The sequence below is a fragment of the Panthera onca genome, chromosome E1 (assembly GCF_046562875.1).
Source record: "Panthera onca isolate mPanOnc1 chromosome E1, mPanOnc1 haplotype 2, whole genome shotgun sequence".
In the NCBI taxonomy this organism is placed as follows: domain Eukaryota; kingdom Metazoa; phylum Chordata; class Mammalia; order Carnivora; family Felidae; genus Panthera; species Panthera onca.
In genome coordinates this window covers 11,456,623-11,464,641 of record NC_138352.1, presented here as the reverse complement: position 1 = coordinate 11,464,641, position 8,019 = coordinate 11,456,623, and positions in this window count along the sequence as shown.

Below are 8,019 nucleotides of genomic sequence, written 5' to 3'. Positions count from 1 at the left end.
GAAGGGGAATCTGGGCAGCACCACGGCCATGCACTACACTCTTACCACGTTTCACGGGTGGTGGTCTGGGGGAGACCTAGCTTGGCTTGAAATCTACCCGGTTCGTCAGGGCAAAACACGTCTGCGACAAACGCACTTTGCTCTTCCTTTGCGCCCGTGTCTTACGACACGACTGTCTTTTTTTCTCCCCTTATCAAAGACTCCCACTCGGGGAGGGGAGAGGGGAGAAAAGACGGGGAGAAGAAAAGCCCACCCTGCGACAGGCGGATATTAAAAATCATTCCAGGGGCGCCTGGGTGGCTCAGTCGGTTGAGCGTCGGACTTCAGCTCAGGTCATGATCTCACACTCCGTGAGTTCGAGCCCCGCGTCGGGCTCTGTGCTGACAGCTCAGAGCCTGGAGCCTGCTTCAGATTCTGTGTCTCCCCCTCTCTCTGCCTCGCCCCTGCTCATGCTCTGTTTCTCTCTGTCTCAAATATAAATAAAAACATTAAAAAAAATTAAAAAAAAAAATAATTCCATGGCAAATAGATGATCAGACCTAAAGAGTGAATGTTTGTTGGACAAACATCAGTAGAATTTAAATTTGTCCTACGTATGTCCAAACTGTTACTTGAGACCTGAGTATGATGCTTAAAGCTTCTGTTTGGGGGTGTGGGGGGAGGGGGCAGCGGCTATCTGGTTTTTCCCATGTTCTCTCTTTGTATCATACTTGCCAGTGGGAAGCTAATCCGCTTCTAACATAGTTCGAGATTTCTTCTGCTTTTTTGTTTGTTTCATCTTGGTTTCTGGCGTCATGGACAGCAAAAGAGTCTATCACCCAGGGAGGAGTGAACCGTGTAGCTTAAGAGAAGAAGATCTTTGAGAGTCTACTTCTTTTTTTGTTTTTATAAGTTTATTTATTTATTTTGAGAGAGGGAGAGAGTGCGAGTGGGGTAGGGGCAGAGAGAGAGGGAGAGAGTCCCAAGCAGGCTCCACATTGTCAGCTCAGAGCCTGTCGTGGGGCTCAAACCCACGAACTATGAGATCACAACCTGAGCCAAAATCAAGAGTTGGATGCTTAACCAACTGAGCCACCCAGGCACCCTTCGAGTCTCTTTTATTTATTTTTATTTTTTATTTTTTTATTTTTTTTTCGAGTCTCTTTTATTAGCTAATAACAGTCTACCTTCCTTTTTTTGTTTCATTTATTTATTCATTTTTAATTTATTTTTTATTTTTAAGATTTTATACTTAAGTAATCTCTGTACCCAACATGAGGCTCAAACCTACAACCCCAAGATCAAGAGGTGTGTGCTCTACAAACTGGGTCAGCCAGGCACCCCTTTTTCTTGTTTGTTTTAAATGACATTGATTTGGGACGCCTGGGTGGCTTAGTCGGTTAAGCGGCCCACTTCGGCTCAGGTCATGATCTCACAGTTCCGTGAGTTCGACCCCCGCGTCGGGCTCTGTGCTGACCGCTCAGAGCCTGGAGCCTGTTTCCGATTCTGTGTCTCCCTCTCTCTGACCTTCCCCCGTTCATGCTCTGTCTCTCTCTGTCTCAAAAATAAATAAACGTTAAAAAAATTTTTTTTGAATGACATTGATTTGACAGAGAAACCAGGTCACTCATACATCTTTTCTAGAATAGTTCACCTTCCGGATTTGGCTGATGGTGCTCTCAAGGTACAGTTTCCCTATTCTTCTAAACCCCGTATTTCCTGCAAACTGGTAGTTAGCTCTAAAGGCTCAGTTGTTCAAGTGCAGTGTTTGGGGCCATAATCTATGACTTAGTCTTTCTCTGCCAGTTGTCCCAACACAGTGGTTTTTTGTTTTGTTTTGTTTTGTTTTGTTTTGTTTTGTTTTGTTTTAATGTTTATTCTTGAGCGAGAGCGTGAGCAGGGGAGGGGCAGGGAGAGGGGAACAGAGGACCCAAAGCAGGCTCTGCGTTGATAACAGAGCCTGATGTCGGAGCTCAAACTCACGAACCGTGAGATCACGACCTGAGCCGAAGTCAGATGCCTAACTGACTGAGCCACCCAGGCGCCCCCAAAGTATTTTATTTTTTTAAAAATTGGGAGCCCACTTCGGATCCTCCATTCTCTTTCTCTCTGCCCCCTCCCCTTCTCGTGCTCTCAGTCTTGCTCTCTCTCTCTCAAAAATAAATAAACATTAAAAAAGAAAAAAAAAACAAACCTATTCCAGGATGTGGGGGATAAGCTTAGGAATCCCCGGGGCCTACACCAATGGGTTAACAAGGCACAAAGAAACACAAAGTCATAAAACGCTCACACCCGAGTTTGGGTAACCAGATTGGCACTCCAAGAACAGGGAGGCACAGGGGCGCCTGGGTGGCTCAGTCGGTTAAGTGTCTGACTTCGGCTCAGGTCATGATCTCACGTTTCATGGGCTCAAGCCCCGCATCGGGCTCTGTGCTGACAGCTCGGAGCCTGGAGTCTGCTTGGGATTCTGTGTCTCCCTCCCTCTCTCCCTGCGCCTCCCCCACTCATGCTGGCTCTCTCTGTCTCAAAAATAAATCAACATTAAAAAAATTTAAAAACAAAGAATAGGGAGGCATAAAGGTGCCAAGACTAGGGAGGTGCAAAGGCACCCTCAAATAGGGAGGGGGTGCTGAACCCCCCCAAAATAGAGAGGCAAAGGCCTGACATAGAATCAGTGGAAAGGTGCCCCATACATAGGAATCACAAGATTAGATATTCGGGGTGAAAGCACCCCAAGTTTAGTACTATAGCAGAAAGCTGCTTTCATAGGAGAATAGGGCCAGGGTAGGTAAATTGGTAGATTGGACTTTGGACCGCTGGGCTGCAGGCAAAGCAGTCCAGATGGGAGATGGTTAACAAAAGAAAAGGTGCCTTGTCAACCCTGAGGTTATTCCCCTGTCTGTCTCATCCCCTAGGCTGGCAAAGGTAAACAGGCACGGTGCCTCCTGTCTGTTGTTAACAACCATCTACCCATCCGCCCGGCGCCTGGATTTTGTTTTATGTTGACCCCAACCCCAAACACCGTATATCTTCAAAACCCCCTTTTCCCCCTCACGTCCCCAAGTTAATGTTCCTAGTTTGTCTCTTTGTACACGCCCATCACATTTGCAAGCCTTCTGATCTGAATAAATACGGGGCAAGGACCGTTATTCAGGGCTCTTGTCTTTCTCCCCCCTGGACACTCTTGTCTTTCCCCCCCCCCCCGTAGGACACGAGCCGTCTCTCGTTTGAATCCTGCGTCCGCCCTTTTGCTAGACAAAAGACAACTTTAGACTCAGAGTCGACGACACCGGGATCCGATCCAAGATCAAACGCTGTGTTTGGTTCTCTTGTCTCCCTTCATCTGGACCGGCTCCTCAGTCTTTTTGTCCTTCGTAACCTTGACATTTTTGAAGGGTACAGGCCAGTTCTTTACTAGACTCTGTGAACTTCTAATGTGATTCATCTTTGATAGCTTCCTGGCTTTCTGGCATAACAAGATGCCCCGAATCCATCTGTACATTTCCTGCTCTGGAGCCTAATGGGCCGCTTGTCCAGACATCCCTGGTTTCTTTCCGTGGAAAATGGGATTTAGAGACAGGACTGAATTCCGGTGCCCTGGCTGGTGGTGGAGGCCAGATGTGAGGGGGGTGGGGGCTGTGGGCTCGTGGGCAGCAGCTGGGGTGGGGGGAGGGGGGCTGACGGCACCCAGATCCCTACGGGGGGGGGGGGGGGTGGAGGTGGGGGAGGGGAATGGTGGTTTCAGGCCGGCCTCCGTAGACCAGCTTTTCCCACTAGGAAAAGCAGGAGGACATGTGACGCTTGTCCATTGGAGTGGCTTTGGGTGTAATCCCTGAGGTGGTTACCTACTCGTTTTTTATGACAGACTTTATGGTGTCTTGCAGCTTCGAAGATCTCCTTGTTTTTTCTTATCTAACATTATTGATTTACTGTAATCACCGGAAATGCAAACAGAAACCAAGGCCTCAAGAGGCTGTCAGGGAAGTGACCGGGTACCTAGAAGCATGAGGTGGCTGCTTCGAAGGAAACAATAAACACACAGCACTCCCGAGGACCGGCTTTGTCCCAGCCCCTCCCACCCCCACCCCCAGTTATCCCCGGAGGCGATTGTCCTCCCCAAGGTCCTTCCCTCTGCGGTCAGAAGGGCTCCCGACTCACCCGGAACTGCCTTCACTATCAGCAAACCTCCCTCTTATTCTCGTGAATTCCCTAGAAGAACACACTTCTTAAGTGGTATGCAATGCCCTTTGTCCCGAATGCCTCTGACCGACACCGTTCCGTGGGGTCGCGACAACCAGGGAGGTCTGAAGTTCAAGGCCTACCCTTGGCGTGCTAAGGACCGTGCACTTTGGGCTCCTCGGTTTCCCAAAGGGAAGGGTAGTGACGAACGCTCCAGGCTGGCTGAGGAAAGGGCCTCGGGACAGAACTGTCCTCTCAGAGGGGCAGGCGGCGTGCGCTCCGGACAAGAATCTACGTGCGGTTTCACTGAGCCTCGGTGGGTCGGGGTAGCGACACGAAACGGTGCTCTGTTTGCTTCCAGCCTGTCCGTGCCGGCTCACGGTCTGGTCTGGAGGCCACCTGGACAGCCCGCGGGGCCCGCCCTTCCTCTGACCTTTGTGCTTCTTAGGAAAATTCAGGAAACGCCCAGGCTTTTGTGCACCGTCCAGGGGCCACGGGAGACTGGCACGGGAGCACCCCCATCCTCGTTCCCAGACTCAGTGTTTTCAGATTCCATCAGCATGGGCCACTCCACTGAGGGTCCTGCCTCCAGAAACCCCTAGACTGGAGACAAGAGCCACACTAGTGTGAACAGTCATGCAGTGGTCACCCGTGTGAACTCCAAACCCCTAGGGAACGTGCATCAATTTTTCCCCAAAGCTCCCGTCCCCCAAAAGGTGCATGCTGGTGACAGGCCAGGCTGCAGCTGCCACGCTCAGTAAGCAGGAGGTACCCCCTCCCCTTCCCACCCCCCTGGTGGTCTTTCTCGTCTGAGCCTTTGGAGGAAGTCCAGCTTTCCCATTTTCAAGATACAGGTCTCTCTGAGGGCCTCGTTTTTGAGCTTTGAACCTTGAGAGGAAGGTGAGTCAAGATTCAAATATTAGGGGGCGCCTGGGTGGCTCAGTCGGTTGAGCGTCCGACTTCGGCTCAGGTCACGATCTCGCGGTCCGTGGGTTCGAGCCCCGCGTCGGGCTCTGGGCTGATGGCTCGGAGCCTGGAGCCTGCTTCCGATTCTGTGTCTCCCTCTCTCTCTGCCCCTCCCCCGTTCATGCTCTGTCTCTCTCTGTCTCAAAAATAAATAAACGTTAAAAAAAAATTAAAAAAAAAAAGATTCAAATATTAGGCAAAAACAAGCTGGCATTTTGAGTCTAGAGGAATGGCATTTTCTTCTTAACAGGCAGGGCTCCAAAGGGTGCAAAAACGGGTAGGGGTCCCTTCTCCCCTTTCATGGACATCCTCCTAGGTTGTTGTCACTTGTACAAGTACGTCAGATGAAGACCCCTACTTGCCCGCTGTTCTCTCGTGAGTGCTTGTTAAGGGTCTTGGGATAGGAAGACCGAGTCTGTGGGGAATCCGCACAGACATAGAAATTCCAAAGACAGGCGCCAGGGGGTGTATTTATCACCCTGAACTAAGGAGGAGTGGGTTGGGATCTGGGACCTCAAATGGAGGGGATTCGACTCACTCACGGGAAGATGAAAACCAGTAAACGTTCGGTGCACAAACGTTTGCGGGGCCCGTGGGGAACAATGGGACAGAGAGGTCTTTGATCAAACAGGCCTCACGGGGTTCCTCCCTGTCTAGCCTCCCTGTTCGTATCCTAATGAAGTTACCTATGGTGACAGCTCTGTCCCTGGAGCAGGTCCTGTGTCTAAGTTCTTTTTAGTCCGTTGGGGGGTGGGGGGTGGGGGAGCGCACCAGGAGATTAAGAGCGTTTCCTGAATCTGCGGGGTTTTGGTTACTTTGAAATCAAAAATAATCTTCACGCCGAAGCAGTCCATCTTGGGGCGGCCTGCCCTCGGCCACCGACATAACTAATGTGAAATTTCCATTTTGCAGGCCGTTTTGGGTGTCCACCATAATGATAACAGACCCCAAGGAGCTTGAGTTCATTCTCTTCCCAAGCCCTTTTCCCGGACTAGGCTGAGTGCTTGCTTGATCACATTTAATCCTGACATCTGGGCCGAAAAACAAGGGTCTTAGAATGTCTTATGCCAGGCTCAGCCCCAGAGAGCTTCCCTCAGACTCTCCACCTTCCAAACCAATGTGACAAGTGATCCAGCCCTGGGGGTTCTTACTCCGATCACAAGGCGCCCTTCAGCAACAACCATCAGGAAATTGTGAAAAACAGAGGGTCTGTGACTTACAGGACCTGGAAATCACACCACACCCGAGGCCACACGTAGAGTGAGAGAGAGCGTGCGCAGGCCGGGGGCTCTGCTTTTATTGGGGTGGAGGGTAGGGCCCTGGGGTTTGGGGGGCCCAGCCTTTACCAGTGATTTTAAAAGGTTAACAGCAGGACTTTATAAAGGGTGGGACGAGAACAGGAAAAGGCAGCCTCGATGGTCAGTTACTGAAATCAACCAAGATCTCTAAAACTGAGGAGTCTGGGGGTGGGGGGTGCAGGGCTGGGTGTCGGCGGGGGGACAGCCGGCTCTTTATCGTGTTTATTCGAGAGAGCTGTCTTAGAAGTGGATGCTCTTTGAAGCGGGCGCCTTGGCAAGTAAAGCTTAAATTAAGCGCTTGGATTACAAAAAAAGACAGAGGGAAAAAAGCCTGCCTGGGGCTTACACTACATATGTCATCGTGTATTTGTTTTGTTGGCCTTCCCTCGATTTGCCACACATTTGCTAAATGCCCACGACGCAATAACAATTGTGCCAGGGAAACACCTACAGATGAGCGGCGGTCCCTGGCCCAAAAACCCCCTCACTGTATTGTCAAGGGAGGAGCCAGTAAGACACGTAATAAACGTCATTGATCAAATCTTGGTAGGACGTATGCGAGTGCAAAGGACAGAGAAGCCAGTTCCACTTGGGGTGCAGAAGGGCTTAACTTTAATTTCGTTCCACAGCCCAGGAGCCAGCGGGTTCCAGAAGCTTTCGGGGCTCCATCCTGACACAAGAATTGTCATCTAGTATGTGAATGACGACATAGGGGAAGAGACCCTGACCGTCCGACACAGTAGAGCTCCATGAATGACTTATCCATGAAGATGAGTCCCGTTGGGTTTCTCCCGCCGGCAGTGGTTTCTGCCCTCGTCCGCTGGCGAAAGTTCCGGGGCGTGAGCAGAGCCAGCATGGAGAATTCCTCTTCTGCACGCACGCTACTGAGCCACTGAGCATCATGGACACTTGTGGGGCTCGTGGGGACCTTGGAGGACACGTGGTCAACTAGCTGATGTTACGGACGACGTATACATCTTCACAAAGCCCTTGGCCACACGGCAGAGTGGTGCGGGTGCCCGAATCCTGGCCGAGCAACTTCCCAGCGGAGTGGCCTCTGGGAAGCTACTGTCCTTCACTTTATCTGTAAAATGGTAAAACGGAGATTTTAACTGCCACCTTCATCAGGTTGTTATGAGGAATAAGAGTATGTGTAACTGCTTAGAACAGAGTCTGTGCCTTTGTGAGCTGTTATCTTTATAACCGTCAATGTGTGATTTGCTCAAGGTTATGCGGCTAAATCGAGGCAGGGTGTAACGAGAGAGACGGGGAGGCGGATGCGACGCCTTCTACGTTGGCCGCCAGAAGGAGCCTGCCGGCCGTGGAACCCATTGAGGCTCCGTTAGAGCCATGAGCCTCCGGGAAAACAGCCTGGCCACCCCAAGAAGGGGGAGGACTCCCCAAGGGTTAAAAGACTCGCATTCCCAAAGTGACCCGAAGGTCCTTCTTATCATATGATCTGGCAAACAGCTGCCTTTACTGGAGGCAGTTGCACAGTTAGGTGCTAAAAGTCTCCGTGGTAAACGCATCATGTACGGCGTGAAGTCACATGTGCCTTTCCGAGAGCCAAGATCTTGCAAAGGTATGAAAACAAGAA